Raw genomic sequence first — 17529 nt, 5'->3', positions numbered from 1 at the left:
TAACTGCTTTTTTCTGCAGGAGCAACTGGGGAATTGAGTCAGGCTGTGTTCTCTCTGGCTCACATAACAGCAGCAATAATAAAGATCCTGCCACTGCTCCTTACTCACTCATTCGAGTGTGGCTGCCTGAGACAATTAAATTCAGCTCAGCTGCATCTGCTCTGCAGTGCTACTTTTAGGAGAAAGGAGGAGGAAAGTCCTTGTAGAGAATCCTGATCACAGAGAAATGACTTCAGTGGAGCCAAAGTTCCATATTTTGTTTTTTTTTCACCAAAAGAGTCAACAGCCCAAGTCCAGTCAATATTTCAAGCCTGGTCCTCGCACTGCAGAGCGTTTTGGCAGAATGAATAGGCCTCTTTGTGGCTATAACCATCCCCTGAGCTAAGCAAAGACTGTCCGAAGTAAGAAGCTGTGAGTCAGGCAGATTTGACTGCTCCTTGGCATCTCTGCCTGCCAAAACAAGGTGGAAGAAGACAACCCTGCTTGTATGGCTAAAGACATGGAGACAGAAAAATAGATTTTATCCATTGAAAAATTATTTTCTTATAATTCTACAGAAATTTAAATCTATAGTACCTATAGATACAAAACAACAAAGGAAATTGAAATTCTAAGAAAGGATTAGACTTCACCAGAGCAAGGATTTCTCTTCCTTGCCATGATTGGCAAAATATTTCCACCACAAATCCAAGCTTTCCATGGGGAAAGAAACACAGAAATCTCAATTCCTTTCTCCCTGCAATCAGATTTACCCAAACAGTATTATCTCATGAGTGAAGCACAGGTTTGGATGCTGTGGTGCCTGGCACCGGTGGCACGTTTTCCTGCCAGCTTGATGCGACCATTTGTCCTTACAGGTTAGAAAGGCCACGTACACAGCAGTTTATGCCCTCAGACTCTTTCAGCAGAGCCACTGGAAGCACTGCTCCTGTTTGTTCTCTGGGCTGCTGGTGATATCACACACTTTCAGCAACCACGAGGCCTTGCCACAACGTCTTTGGCATAACATGCTCTGTTGTCACCGACACGTGCCAGCTGGCTGCTGCTCCCCACCCCAGCAGTGACTGCGTTTCAGCAGCATTTATGCATGTAAAACACTCAGGCTTCCCTTGGGAAGAGGGAAGACAATTAATATTTTAAATATTTTCTTACTCTTCAGGAGCACGTAGGATATCCAGTGAAAACACATCCCCTACAGGCATCACGAGGGGGAACTTCCAGGCACTCTCTTCTGCACACTGCGCCTGACTGGGAGATGATTTCCTGCCACAAATCACTGGAATTCATTTTGTTACCCACACAGGTATTGCCAACCACTGCATCTCCAGGCATTTTCCTCAGAAACTGAGTCTGTCCCATGCATTTTGCCTTGTAAGGTGCACAGAGGAGGCTGGGACAGACCCGGTGGTTCTTCTGAAGGAAACAAAAGCTGCTCGCCCTTGACATGAGGCTCAGAAGCAAAATCTGTGTTCAAACTTGTGGCTGCTGCCCCTCATTAGAGCCGTACAGCCACCCTAATAAACAACATATGGGAAATCTGGGGTTCTTATCTGCCAAGAAAGTGAAAATAGCAAAAATTTTAATGGCAGCATCAAGAAATATGCTGCAAAGAATAAGTTGGGGGTAGAGTGGTAAAACATGCTGTTTTCTTCCATTTTTGTGAGAATGTGTCAAAAATGCATAAATTAATAAAGAAAAACCTGTACTATAACACTTGGTACTCTCCCTAGCAAAAGGACTAGAACTCAGGTGTGCTTTCAAGGCAAACCCTGCAACACAGCACAGCTTGGAAGCTCACTGGCCCACAAACTGTCCCTTAGGTTTCTCCGAAACACACGTCCTGAGAGTGTAGGAGGAGCACCTGAGGGCAGGAGAAGGAAGACCCTCAGTCACTCTGCTTCCAGGCTGGCTCAGGATAGTCTAGAGCATTTTGCAGCAGCCTCTGTGTCTGACTGTCCCTTTATCTTCAGCCAGCACATTCACACAGGGATGAACACTCTGATTTCCTGCCCTTCATGGCAGCCTGCTGCACCAGGTACTGCAGGAAGAAAGGAGCTGATGGGCAAGATTTAGAGGTCCATATCTCCAAATGGGAGATTTCAATCTGCAAAGATCTATCAATCCAGCATACTACATGCAGGGAGATACATCCATCAGATTTTGTTTGTTTTGTTAAAAAGAAAGAGAGGAAATAAATGCCTGAAAAATATTCTTCTCTGTGCTATAAACACATCAGTGCTCATTTTCTCTATATTCTACTTTGGGCCATTCTGTGTAAAATCTTTAATTAAAGTTTTTCTTTGAAATTGTCATCATCAAACCAGAAGAAAGAAAGTAAAAAATGGAAGGACACAGCTGTGCATATATGAAGTGCTATTCAGTACCAAATGAATTGGAACAAAATAAGTATCGTGACTGTTATGCTCTTAGTTTTGGCTCTGTATTCTCAGTAGCACAGTCTAACTTGTCACTTTATATTGATTCCATCTGTTTACACTCTGCAGAGTATTGGCTTCCTACAGTGAACATTTCCTATTTACCAGCTGGTAAAGATAGGCCCAAACCAGATAGAAAAGAATTAGACTATTTTCAGATCCTCATAAACATAAAATCAAAAATTAATGGGGGAGGGGAGATAAAAGTAGAGGGAGGGAGTGGAATATATGGGTCTGATGCTTTTTTTGTATCGATAGACCTCTACGATCCATTAACAATTTTTAGAGACCTTGAAATTTGTGCAATGAGCACACAAAATAAATCAGTTTTCACTCCTCTTTACTTTCTTCTTTACATGAACAGCCTGATTGTAAATGTGAATCAATCACAGTACTTCAGTAATCTTTAAATAGAAACAGTTGGGGTCTAAATTTGGCTAATATAATATTCTCACTCTCACCAGACAGCTCTGAGTGAAGGACCTCCACAGAAAATGGATGTGCACATGCAGTACAGAGACATCTTTGCACTCTGACAAACTCTTTTTCACAGTGGCTGGATTCTTTTCTTAAGGAGACTATAATTTGTAGGGACTGACTCACTTCAGGAGAGTCTTATTGCTGACATGGAAAAAAACCTATTGCAAGTTGCAAGCTCTTTTTGAACAAAGTTGGGGGTTTTTTTAATATTCAGGAACACCATGTCATGAAAATAAAGGCTCCTTTCTATGGCACCGTGTCCTCTTGCAAGTGGGAAGCAAATCCTGTCCCTACTTTTGGAGTCTGGACAGCCAGGTCAGTGAATAATATAATCATAGAATGATTAAGGTTGAAAAAGACCTCCAAGATCTTCAACCCCAGCCTTCAAATGAGTGCCAACCATACTGCAAAGCACCACATCCACTCGTTTTTTGAACCCTTCCAGGGGTGGTGACTCCACTGCTTCCCTGGGCAGCCTGTTCCTATGCTTAACCACATCTTCAGGGCAGAAATTGTTCCTAATACCTAACCTGAACCTTCTGGTGCAGCTTGAGGTCATTTCCCTTTGTCCTGTCACTGGTTGCCTGGGAGAAAAGTCTGATCCCCACCTGGCTACACCCTCCTGTCAAGCAGCTGTAGAGGGTGAGGACATGACCCCCGAGCCTCTTTTTCTCCAGGCTAAGCCCTCCCAGCTCCCTCAGACACTCCCCATAGGGCTCCTCATGTTCCATAGCCTTCACCAGCTCTGTTTCCCTTCTCTGGACACACTCCAACACCAGAGCAGGGGAAGGTCCGACGGAGTCTGCGGCCTGATGGGAAGCGCAGGGTGGGGCAGGTTTCCTGGAAGGAAAGGGTTGTGTTTTGGGGGGCTTGTTTGTTTGTTAGTTAATTTTTTTATCACACATGTGCAAATTAAAAACACAGTCAGAGTTATGAATATAAATGTATCCTTGATGGGTGATGTGCATCCAAACAGAAGCAGAATAAGGTTTGGCTTGAGGCTAACCACTGTGATAGGACACAAATACATACTTAAGGGTAAATGAACTCTTTAGTGTATTTGAGTGACTATCTGTGTACATCATGCATCTATATATCCTGCATTTATATTTACTTCTTTAACTGAATTGTTCTTGGGACACATAGGTAGCAGTAACCTTGCCTGAAGTTAATCATTCTTTCTGTTAATGTACTAAAATCCATGTAACAGCTCTAGTTCACAATGCTGTTAAAAAAATTACCACAGGACCTTGTCAAATAAATATAGCTCTAATTAGAACTTTGGAGGATATTTTCAATTCATAAATTCTGTAACATCAAGGTATTTCAGCAGTTTCTTTTGTGATAGGAAACGCTCAACACAAAAATGTAAACGTTGCTCTTCAGTTAAGTGCATATAGCCAAATGAACAAAAGCTATGGCATTAATAACAGCTATACCAAGTTATGATTGATAGGCTTTTCTAGAGCGAGAAAAGATTGTCTTGGATACAATCTGTCCTAACAGCCTTGCGATATGTTAATATTTTATTCAGGCTAGAGCGAGGATATATTCAGATGTCCTACTCGGTGGAAGAGAAGCAAATGGGTTGCAAATACAACTGCAGCCCTGAGGTGCAATAACAGCTGTGAAATCAGAAAGATTTTATTTCCTTCTCCCAAATTACAGGCCAAGTCCATGCCAAACACAGCAGGAGGTTGGATTTTCCTAGGAATTTACATCAGGTTATGTTTAATGTATTTCTTATTCTGTGAGCAGTTTTAGGGTAGAGCCAACAGACTGTCACACAGGGCTGTGAAAGGCAAGGAATACTCTTCTGTGTCCTGGTAAATAATAACTATTATTAAGCTAATTATAGTGATATGTGACATTAGGTAAACTTGCAAATGCCCAAACATACTAAAATACCATGATGTTTATAAACAAATTTTCATGGCCCAGTTTCTGCAAAGACAAAATAATAAAAATCCAGATTTCCCACAGTCACACGACCATTTTCTCCTTGGTTTATAAGAGAGGATTTGTGCTGTTCAAATTTTTGTTGAGATTTAAGTAGACTGAGATCTTGGGTATCTGGGTATTTCTGCATAAAAACTGAAAAAAAATGCCTAAAATACCATTCTTCTCATGTGACAGTAGGTTTTACACAAGCCTTGCAAAGCGCTGGGCAATTACAGAAGTTGTGCTGCCACAAGGAATCTGGTCTCTTAAAAAAGTCAAATGTCTTTGCTCAGGACTCAAGAACATAATGAAATAAAATCACAGTGGGACTATGTCAGTCCTACACCAAGATCTGTAGCAAGACTGCTTGAAAGAGGAGAGTTCTTAGGGTTTTGATGCTAAAAAGGGATTCACAGTGGGGATTAGAGAGGCTTTTAAAATATTCCTTGAGCTTAATAAAAAATGTGCAAACAACAACAAACCCCTAATCATACAAGTATGAATAGATCTTCAAGATACAACAACAGGGCCACATCCTTTAAAACTTGTTCCTAAATTGAAATCAGTACATCAAGACCTCCATCTACTTATCTGAAATGAATTACTACCCCTGCATGTGGTTTCTATTATTACCCTGGTCAACATATTTTCTCCTTGAGCAGTGATTCCAGCTGACTTAATGTCAGTTTGGCAGCTGTGGCTGCTCAACCTGGAAATAAATATAATAAAAAGGACCAGGTGAACATAAACCACAAGTCATCGATGAACATAAACCACAAGTGCTTCACGGTACCATTGCCCACTGTAAGAATATCAGTGAGAGAGTTTTGTTTTAGCATGTGAACGACTACAAATGGAAGAAAGCAGCTTGATCCTGCCTTTGTCGTGGCTGCTCTTCACAGCTCTGCTCTGCTCTTGGAGAAAATTATCACAAATCTGAATCCCTGAGAAACGTGGCAATTGCTTCTCGACCACAAGTGTGATGACTGTTAGTGTCAAATAACTTTTCTTGAAGGATTTTTTTTGGCTGCCATACAGAACACAAAGGACGATCAGCTTGATCTGACTTTTGGAATGACAGAGTACTTGTGAGTCCCAAGGTCGAGAAATTATAGCACAAGTTCTCCCCTCTCCTCTGCTCAAATGTTCTTCAGAGAACAATCATGTTTTCTCCTCCCCTTCTCCCCAGCACACACCTGCCACCCATTTGTCACCAGTAAGTATTAAAATCTTTTTTAAAATGAAAATACATCACCTCGCTTTTGCTTTTTGCTTCCCCATCCTATTGATTTGCATCAACCACCATAGCAGGTCATTTTCAGAGTCAACTACCAGCCAAGTTACTTTTGCAAGTAGGATGTACAGGTGCCAAATTGCATCCTCTGCACATCCTCCTTTGCTTTCAGCCGTAACTAACCACTTCTGACAAGCCTTGTGCAATTTTAGTCAGATCTCTGTTTGTGGGGTAAAGTCCTAGAAGCCAAACTCTACTGTCAATTCGGCCTGTGAGTTCAGCCGGATTGCTTGAGCTTTAAATAGAAAGCATCTCTGAAAATTCCTCTCGTTCCGACTCCTGGAAAACAGCACCTGCACTGCCCTCCCGTGGAAATTACTTCGATCTGTGCCTGGCAGCTCGAGCAAAACCCCCGGGCCAGCATTCCAGCCTCTGTGCAGAGCAGACAGCCTCAGAGAAGTTCCCGAACAAACCAGCGGGCCAAAGCACAGGACTGCCTAAGCACGGTCCTCACTCTCCACGTTTTAATGAGTTTAAGAGGAAGTCAAGAGTAACACATATTCTCCTTGAGCACTGAAAGAAAATCTAACCCCAAGAGTACAAAAAGCTTTACATTTTATTATATTGCATGTAATAAAGAAAAGATTACCCATTTATTCCAGGAAAGTTCTGTCATTTGTTATTTAATTAGTTTTCACTAATTAATTAGAATTTTTAAGCTCCCCTGTCTCTCTGGGAGAAAGTGGCTTAGGTTCCTCCCTTTTTCTTCTTTTCTTTTGCTGCTCCTCTTCTTCCTCCTGCTTCCTTTCAAAGTCCTAATCCCATTTTTGTATCCTCAGTATTACACTCCTTCATTGTCTCTTTGTCTGAGAGTTTTCTTAGCTTTGCACTTGCTGGGAACAAAACTGGACCAAAATTTATGGAATATTTTTTGAGACGACTCTTTATTGAAGGCCAGATCATATACACCCGGAGGACAAACTTAAGGAAAAGGAATTTCCCTGAAGATCCTCTTGCAGAATTTCACCCTTTATATTTCACTGGAGGAGTGAAAAATATTTAGTGCTCCACTAAGAAAGTTACTGTGACAGCACAGATTTGCTTGGGGTTTTTATTTTCATGCAGAGTACAACTTTCCATTTTACTTCGTTGAAGGAAGAATCCAAACTTAATCCCAGTTCACACACACAGCTGGTGTCTTCACAACTTTATTAATGAAAAATTACTTTACAAGAAATTAAAATGAATGTGAGTTATTTATTACAAAAGTACTGAGTCCTGAAACATTATAACTTTTCCATCAGTGTGTCCCCTGGCTTAACTTCCATGTTTCACTCAAAGACATGCCAAGCTGAGTGGCATGTTTTCAAATCACAATTAAATCAATCAGTTACAATTTCTTCCATACACAGCAACTTTCCATTGTAAATTTAGAGAACAAACTGATTAGTCTTAAAGGCTCCTATTTTCCACCAGCACATCAGTGGCTTAGCAGACCATTCCCTTCAGCAATTGGGTAACATTCCTATGGCAACTACGCCACGTGCATGTACAGAAAAAGCATTTTTAGGAAAAAGTGTAGCATATTTCTGTATCACTAGAAGCTCACATTAGCAGCTACATTATGGACTGAGAGCTCCACAACCCACAAGTGATTCACAATTACAGTTTAGGAGAAATTTGACAGCAAACTACGGAACTCTTGCTTACCTTTTAGACATGTTGGTGGGAACTTTGATAGGAAGTCAAGATATGGCACAGTAACTTTGTAAAGTATTTGGGGTCTGTATTTTAGTATGCATGGATAAGGCCTACATTGATATCAGGTATTTTAAATATTTCATTTGGATTACTAGTCCCTTAAACAGCAAAAAATAAATTTATCTTATAGTTTTGGTTTTATTTTGCACATTATGCATTGTTACTTCTCAATGATTTGTCTGGAATTACGTAGGGCATTAATTTAATATTGCTAAATCCCTCTCAAAAACGTGCAACCTACAGCCTTTTCATCATGTAATATAAATTTTTTCAAAGCTTTAGCTCTGTGAACTTTCATATGTTTATATGGAAGAATTTTCTTTCTCATCAATCTCACTGATACATCCTTCTCTTCTACCAAAACACTCTTGAAGTGTTTCAGGAGTCTCTGTGTCCTCCTAATGATAGTTTAGTAATAGCAAAGAAATCAACACCAACCTCAGCTGAAATAGGCTTAACACATTACAGACTGATTACTTTAAAATGCAATGAACAGATCAGTTCACCTAAATGAAAAAAAAAAACAAAAGAGAGTCAAGTGTTTGGGGAAAAAAAATAAATATAAAAGTTAGTGACCTCCACATTCAGGACAGAAGTGGAAGTGTACAATAATGCTGGTGCAGACTGTGCATCAGAATCCTCCTCTGATTGTGATAGGAGTCAGTCATGATATCATATAAACACCCAGTGCTCCTTCAAGTCCAATCTGATGGTGGTTTGTAAGGTGACAAATTCTGAAAGTGAGCAGAGAAGCTCTCCGTGCAGACAAAAACCAGCTGGTCTCTGACTCAGAGTTCACAACCTAATCTATGCATATTCATAACACCGCATGTATATGAATTTAAGCTGTGAGATCTTCTCTTAAACCAAAAAAAATCTGCTGCCAAACTGCAACTCTTTCACATAGAGAGACATATTATACCGACAAAATCTCATGCAAACATTCCAGTTGTCAAATTCAGGTCACATCACTTTTGCAAGTTTTCTGAAACTTTCACTTGACCATGTCTTGCACCTTTTTGATGTTACTGGTCTGGAAACCTGCTCCCAGTTGAAATTTTGCCCTTGACATAAACAGGGGCAGCCTGTAAACAGTTACCAACAGCAATGACACAGTGTGGCCCTGCCAGCACAGCATCACATTTCACTTCTGCTACACAGAAGGGAAAGGTTTCAATACCTCTTGAACTCACCCTTTGAGACTGTCAAAGTCTGACCAACATCAAGCATCTGAAATGCTTTTTTTTCCAGTTCATCTTCTTTGTCAACTATCTTTTGAAGTAAGATCTGTCCAATATCCCAGGAGAAAAATACGGGATCTGGGACAGAGCTCACAGATGTAGTTGTGAAATATATTAGGCAGTCATCCAGATACTCCTAAGTTTGACAAAATCACTTTTTTTTCTCTTCTGAGAACTCAATATGAATCAGTTCATTTCTATAACTGTATAAATGTATAATGTAACTTTCTATAAATGTATAAGTAAATCAGTTATTGATAAGTCCACAGCTTTGAAAGCAATAAATAGTCAAACACAACTGTAAGTAATTAAAGAAAAGATTCCAGGGTTTCTCTTCCTCATACTACAGATAAGTTGGAACATACACTTAAGAGTTGAAAAACTGAGTAGAGTGCACAACTGTGTTCCATGACAGCAGCAGTCTCACTTCAAACCACAGAGAGGAACTCATTGCTCTGTAAAACTTAGAAGCTTTGTTCAGTTATTGACCTTTGGGTAGGGATGCCATGTAGCAGTGGAGTCAAAATTCATTGTCTGCAGCAGGGGTCTGTGGCTGGTACCTGTATCAGCAAATGCCAGCTCCTTTCCCACTAAAAGCACAACCAGCAAGCGAGAGTGAAAGTACCTGGAGGTACAGTAGAGCCTACAGGGATGATCTATATTACTTAAGACACTTCTGGCTCTCATTAGGTTCAAACAAGAACTGAACAAAGACCAAATGATTTGTCCTGATGTTTCTTCATTCATGATGAGCCAAATTCAGCCATGGCTATGAGCATTTATTTACCTTTTACTTGCATCAAAGGAGGTTTTTTACACAAATTTGAAGTCTAGGGCTAGTTCATAGGTATTTATGTTTTTTCCAAGCTTAGGATCTGCTCTTAAACAAAACATAATTGCCTTCAGGAGAAGCTTTGTTTACAAAAAGCAAGATGGTAAAATACAGCTTTTTGTTATTTACAGCTTTGCTGCAGTTTTACGAGAGCCAATTTTTTTCTTTTGCTCATCCCTTCCTTACAATGAAGGTACACAATCATGGACACCTTGCACATTTCATTTTGACTTCAAGCCATTCTGACAAAAGAAAGCATTCAAATTCACAGCTGGATACAGCTCCAGTGAAATCAATAGAGCTGTCACAGCTTACTCCTACAACGAAACTGACCCTAAATCTAAAACTCCATGGCAAGGAGAGGAGGAAAAGTGACACAAACTGTGATGGAGGCAGCCTCATATAATAATTAAAAATGACTTGCAAGTGAAATGTGCAGGTTGGGATTACCAGCAAATTCATCCTTGATTGGAACAAACTGTAAACCTTGTCCAGAAGATGAGCTTTCTTTGGTAAGGGTATTGTCATTCCAAAGAAGTTGCCAAAGGATGAGATGTGTACCACATCCATTATAATTGGAACCGGTGGTCTTGTGGTGACTTCAGAACAGAACTGAGTCCAAAGGAGGCATCTCTCTCAAGGTTCAATGGACCCCAGAGCAGAGAAGGAAATAAAGATCCTGTTTCCTCACGTTCAAGCAGGAGGAACAAGAGCTGCATGAGCAGGGCTACAGCTCCTTTTTCCACCCTCTTCCCATCTGCAGAACTAGATTGGTTTAGCTCATTCCACAGGATCCAGCAAACATCATGTGCCTGACAGATGATTTCTCCTCATGTAGTGGAGAAAATACATCCCAAACCCTAAGTAGGGATTTTGACCTAAGATTCCAAGACTGTGGACACAACCTGCAGCTGATTAAATTGAATGCCGCCTGCTGCCACGCAACTATTTTGTGTTGTGTGTAAAATGAGGTCCTGTGGGGAGTGCGATGTCTTGGCAGGGGCATGCAAGGCACTGAGTTCTTCTGCAGTCTGCACCCTGGCCATGGTGTCCCCTGGGTTATGAGAATACAAGAGTGTAGGACACCAAAAGAAGCACAGCAACAAGAGAGACAAAAACTGATTTCTTGACATGAGATCTAATTTGCTAATAAAAGAATAGACTGAGACATGTCCTGCTGACAGCAGTGACCAGGTGAGAGGAGGTCTCAATTTCTGTGGTTGTGGTGGATACTATCTCCTACATCAGTACTTTCAGATACGCAGTTTAGAGTAGGAGGCTGGAGCAGTAGACTAACTCTTTTACCACAGAATTATACCTGGAAATGTTTTCTGCCGTTATCTTGAAGTCTGTGCACATTAAAGTACTCTAAAAACACTTAAAACCATCCCCTTTTAGTCGAGAAAACCTGCTATTTTATTAAGCAGCATAGCTGCTTTAAATGTTGATCTTGACTTTTAGGGTTTTGCAGGAGAAAAATGCATATACCAGACACGAGCTCATTACACAATTACTCTGTTTCATGAAGAGATAGTATCAATTTTCCAGGAAATCTGCAGCAACCTACACTGCAAGTACAAACAAAAGAATTAAGTGGGGAAGCAGCAATCAGACACGGCATTGCATGGTGCTGCCGGAGCGGTGTCAGTGTGGCTCCAGGAGGGCCTGCTCAGCAAAACTGAGGGATCTGCATCTGCTCTGTGCAACCACCCAGCTCACACTGCTCTTGCAAACAATGCTCTGAGCTCCAGGGAGGAATCTGAGAGCCCAGGGCAGTCTATGGACCAAAACCTTGACAGAGGCCTGATGCCTAAAGTTTTTTTCTGGTTTTAGGCAACAGGTCACTCGAAAGCTTATTCAGGTATGATGAGGCACTTGCTTTTTCCCCTTTGTAAAGGGTTTTAAGTGCTGACAAAACAAGGGTGACCCAGGTGATGGTGCTATCATCCTATCTTTTCCATACTGTTTTATAATCATTAGTCACAAAACCACTTTTGAATATTGACATTCTTATGCGCTGGATCACAGTATGTAGTTCTAGTGATACTTATGAAGTTAACCCAATCAGACTTCAAAGGAAATATTTCAAGACCTTGTTTTCTCTATTACAAATGTAATTCAAAATCAGAAGTTTGGTTTTTCTCCAAGCTGAGTGACAGTCAGAGAGTACAACATATTTCCTCCTCTCTCTGATACATGCCAATCAACTGTCAGCTGGCATTTTTCTAGACTCTAAATATTTTCTGGTTGAAGTATATGTGTCAGGTGTAATTCAGCTTGCCTTTCCCACTGACCCTTCAGAAATAGCACGTGGTCCATAAGAAGTCAAAATTACTGATACAGACCAAACAGATCTCAAGTTTCATCAAATACTGAGCCTGGTTCTCTTCTCATTTACATTGCCTTTATACCTGCAAAATATCAGTGCATGAATCAAGAATAACTTATCTGCACTGAATTGCTCCTGTTTTATGTGTTACTTGGAATTCACAGCAGTGCATAAAAAGTCATAAATCAGATCCACTGCTTATATTTTTAAGTACATTCGTTGTAGTATGAGAGCAAGATCCTCAGTTATCATAAATCAGAACAGCTCTGCTTGCTTTCCTATCTTAAGAAGAATTACAGCATTTATAGCCACTAAGGGATTTGGCTCTCATTTCAATAATTTAATTGATAAGAGTTTCCCAAGTGTCTGTATGTGTAGCTCCTGCAGCCGAGCCATGTTTCACCATAGTTACAAGATGGATGAATCTTGCCAATGTTTTATTTCTGGTCACTTTAGTCCAGAAATAGAAATGTAGAAGGCCTCCTTACCACTCCTTCCCCCTCACACTTTTCCCCTGCTCCAGTGTGTGTCCTTCCCACTGGCTAGAGTCCTTCACAGAGAGCTCCTGCACAGGCTCCTCTCCAAGGGCGAGAGCTCCTTCACAGGCTCCTCTCCAAGGGCAACAGCTCCTGCCAGGCATCTTCTCCAGCACGGATCAGCTTCCTCCAGGCCATGGCCTCTGCACAGGCTGCAGCTTCCTTCAGGCCATGGCTACCTGGAGGCTAGCAAAATGTGGGTCCAGAGTGGTGCCTGCCCCAGCAAGGTCCTCTCCATGGCTGCAGTGAAATCCCTGCTTCACCACAGGTCTGCAGGGGAATCTCTGCTTCAACGCCCAGGGCACCACCACCTCCTCCTCCTCTCCGACTTTGGGATCTGCAGGGCAGTTTCTTACACTTCTTTCCTTCCCCTCACTCCTTTCTCTCTCTCAACACAGCTGTGCACACCTACCCATACCACAAACACATAGGGCAAGTCACCCTGAAATCCAGCTCTGGGTGAAGTAGAGGTTTCATGCAAAATGACTCCCACCGCCCAGCTCTTCCTGGAGCTGTGTATTGGAAGCAGGCAGCCTCTTTGCCAGTGTTCACCCGCCAGAGGAATAATCCTGATGTGCAAATCACAGCCTATCCACTGTAAAGATGGTGTCTTCTCGTTGCCATCCTTTTCTCACCTCACTAACTCCAGTTATGAAATCCTTAATCAATACATTCTCAGTCTGCAGTTGCTGCTTTTCCCTGTTTCCACGGCTCGAGGGGAAAAGGCTCCTTCTAGAAACATCAACTGCTTACATCCAGCCTTTGCCCTACTCAGAGGATGACCAAAGAAGTTTCCTCCTCACTTTATACAATGCAGGGAAAACAGCAGTAACACTTGCTTTATGGAACATAAAAAATGGAAGCAAACAAACATGAAAGCACTCTCTAGAAAGAATGAACAATCCTACAGATACCATATTCTCTCACACATGTCACCTGTCCTTGTGTGACAGTTTTCTGGATTCCAGCACATGTCTTTAATTTGGAAACCACCTCCAAGAGCCCTGCCCAGTAATGCAGCACAGTAAAATAACCTACAGGAGGTGCATTTTACTTTACAGAAAAAGAGAATTTTGTATATCACGACTATGTAATTTTGCGTCCCAAAGGCAGAAATACCCCCAGAGTGAAAGCCAACCTACAACACATCACATAAAGAGGATCAGTAGCACACAGGCTGCCCTCTGGTCTGCCCTGCTGCAATCAGCACCTCTTCCTCAGTGTTTAGCAGGTCATTCTGATTATCAGGGCGTGCCCTAAGCTGGGCTACAGGGACAGACTGCTGGCCTATAGAGGTCCTGAGCTGTAAAACCTCTCTGATTCAGGTACTTCAGGGGAAAGGTGAAAGAACTCCTGTCAAGCAGAACTGTGGATTAAACCATGCATAAACCAGATTCTTCTTCATCAGGGGCAGTTAGGGGTGGCCTCCTGTTCTCCCCAACGGACTACATAAATCACTGCAGTCCAACATGAAAAAAAAGTAAAAAGGCCTTATTCTATCCCTGAGCTTTGATGTATTTTTTTAATAGATTGAGGGAGGTTACTTGAAAACTATACTGTAGCCACTTTCTGGAAAAAAAAAATGCAGTGTGTTGCAGAATCCAGACACGCTGGCCATGCATCAGCAACCAAATAATAATGCTGTTTTCAAACATCCATGACAAATTCAGTATTTCAGTGATTCAGTGATAGTTCTCATTTAGAGACCATAACTTGAGAAGAAGTGTGTAGGATCACAGGAATGTAATGGCTGTATATGGCAACATAGTTGTTGCTAGAAAATGTAGTTTTGAAATGTCTTCTTTATTTCAAAGACTTCATGTAAATTGCTGCAGATTACTGAGTAAAAGAGTCACCAAATGATCTATACTTGCATGGTTAAAACCCAAATGTTTACAGCTTTAATTGACCCATGTCATATTTTTGTTTATATTCCTTTTTCATCCTGTTTAGAGTACACAGGCTTACACAGATCTTTAATACTAAAAACAAATCAGAACTATTTTAGCCTCTAATCTCACTGGTATTTACTGAGGAGGGAACAAGGAACGTGTCCAAAAGGGTCTGGCTGCTAAGAGAGACCGACCCTTCAGCATGTGTGGCTGGAGCAGGGTGGTTAAAGAACTAAAACTGGAGACCCACTGTGGGTCTTTCTTTGTGAGTTTAAATCCTACCGGCTGTGGGGTGGTAGCAACCCCAGCTATTGAAAGTCTCCTGCAGCATTTCCAGGATTATCTGTTTCAGTAAGGTTAGAACTGCCGCTGGGGGCAGGGGGGGAGGTGCAGAATAATGGGCAGAAGCAAACAAGAGTGACACCTGGGAAAAATGATGGTTTTTTCCTTTGAAACAAGAGAACTGTCTTCCCAGAGGAGCTTGAAATCTAAACATTTTCCCTAGTTATTTTGTTCCAATTGGTTCACTTTTTGTAAGTCCTTAGAGCTCTCCTTTATTTTATGGGTGACTCTCCTCCAAAACCGAAAGGAAGCAGATGTAAAGACTGCAAGGGCTGCAGTCTTAAGACACTGTGGCACCAGCTGCAAGGATTAAATTGTCATCTTATGCTCAGGGCTAGCAGAAGCTGAGTATGTGACAGAGATGGTGACAGTGGATTTAATGTCTGGGTGGCAGTTGCTTTGAATATCACTTGTACCACACACATCAAGCCAGTCGGCGTATTAGTGACTGTGACTGGGATCAGTTTGAGCAGTCACTAGGCTGCCTTTCTTTCTTCATCTTGTGTGCTGTCACACATTGCAGCACTCCCTCCTAAAAAACAGCATTCCTCCCAAAATCAGTTTTTAGTTAATACACGCCATGTGGCAGTGCGGATCTGTCTCTCCTTCTTGCTCAAGGACATGCTTCCACCTTTACAGGCAATCTTTCACAGGTGAAACTCAGCCTGTGTGTGAAACAGACTGTTCCCAAGCAGACACCTCCAGCCAGTTGCAGGGCTGGTACAGAGGAGTTCAGACCAGGACCTGGGAGGACACCTCCAACCCGGGGCAGCACCTGAGGACGTGCTTTGGCTCTTGGCATAGCCCATTATCGGACACCACCATCCACATCTGTTCAAGTTAATGTCAGCCTGTAAATTACAGCAACTGAGGAACCAGCACACATTTGCTTCTGCTGTCTCTCCTCCGTGGTGGCCATTCCTGGCAGAGAGGCAGTGTGGACAGCTGGAGGTGGCAGCTTCTCAAACGACTCCAGCATGCATTGCCAGGGCTTATCATCTGTGCACAGAGAGAACTCCAGCAAAAGTTGTTGCATGGCTTTACAATTTTGCCCGTGGATGAAGTGGCAAAATCCAGAAAAATCCTGCTGTCACAGTACAGCTCACCAAAAGAACCTAATGTTCCTGACTTAGCTCTTCACTCTTTTTAAAACCAACTTATGGTAAGGAGTCCTGCACTGCTAATAGTTATTCTGATATGTCAGGGTTCTAAAGCACAAAGGCTTGCCCTGCATTTTTGTAAATTTTTCTCACATTCGTTTTTAAAGACCACACAGCTCAGATGCTTTCAGAAGGATATGGGATGTTACATGCACCTAAATGTGATCAAGCCTGAGAGTTGTAAGGAGGTGTTGTTCCAGGCTGCCTGAAGAATTTGCCATCACTCTCCCATCTTTAAGAGGGGTGGTTTTTAAGCTGATAGACCAGACTGGAGTGGCATCAGTTTTCTTGACTTTCTTGCCACTGTCTGAAGCTAAAACAACAGTTTGTATTGGAGTATGACTTGGCACTAGAGGTCTAAACCTCATTAAGCTGAAATCCAGGTATGTTCTATTTTTAAAAAGATGCTCATTTTTGCTGATTCTCTTTCCTTTGCCAGAATGAAGCTGATCATTGGGTGCATTTCTGTTCTGCATGATACACAGTGTGACAGGTAGCAGAAAATACTCATCTGCACATGTTTTATGATTCAAACACTAGAGGACACCAGTCTGCAGATCCTGCAGTAGAGAAATCAAATGGACTACATAGTAAGATTATACATCATCATTGCTGTACTGTGCCCTTCCCACAGGTGTGATCACTGGGTTTGGGATTTTTTTTTTTGTTAATATTATTTGATTCAGTTGAATCTTTGTTTAATGTTTTTCTTTTGACTGAAGCAACAAAAGTGGTTCCTTAATCCTCTCTTTAAACCTTTGCTGGTAGCTACTAAGTGGTGGTATTTATAGCCCAGGCAAAAGTGGATGGTTTACCACCCCAAGACAATTATGATGGTGACTCAAGCCTTTACATGTAATTATTGCCAGAACTATTGGTGCCGTGTTGTGAGGCTTATACAAAAGTGCTGAGAACCTTTACTGGTTATTCCTCAGCTTTCTTGTTTTTCCCCTTTCCTGCCCAACTTCACTGCAAGGAACACTTGAACCTTCATGACTCCAACAAACCTGGACAGGGCACAAACTTGGCAGCCGTTTCCTCAGCAGAAGCAGCTCACCAAATTGGAATGTTGAGGGGAGAAAAAAAGAAATTCTCTTGGTTTTCTGGTCTTGTTGTTCTTAATTTGCAGTGCTTTGGTACCAATGAGGCATTCTCTCCACAGACAATCTGGGCCAGGGGGTGTCTGTGCTTGTGCAGAATCTTGGTAACATTCGGCTGAGTCCTGAAAGTTCAAGTCGTCGAAAAGAGAAAGGAGCCTACTACCTCTGGATTTTTATAAAAAAACTCAAATGCTTTCAAGTACCAGAGATCCAAAGGTAGAATTCCAGCACAGCTAATGTGGCAGC

This window comes from Corvus hawaiiensis, chromosome 4 (genome assembly GCF_020740725.1).
Source record: "Corvus hawaiiensis isolate bCorHaw1 chromosome 4, bCorHaw1.pri.cur, whole genome shotgun sequence".
Classification (NCBI taxonomy): Eukaryota; Metazoa; Chordata; class Aves; order Passeriformes; family Corvidae; genus Corvus; species Corvus hawaiiensis.
This window is presented reverse-complemented; position numbering follows the sequence as displayed.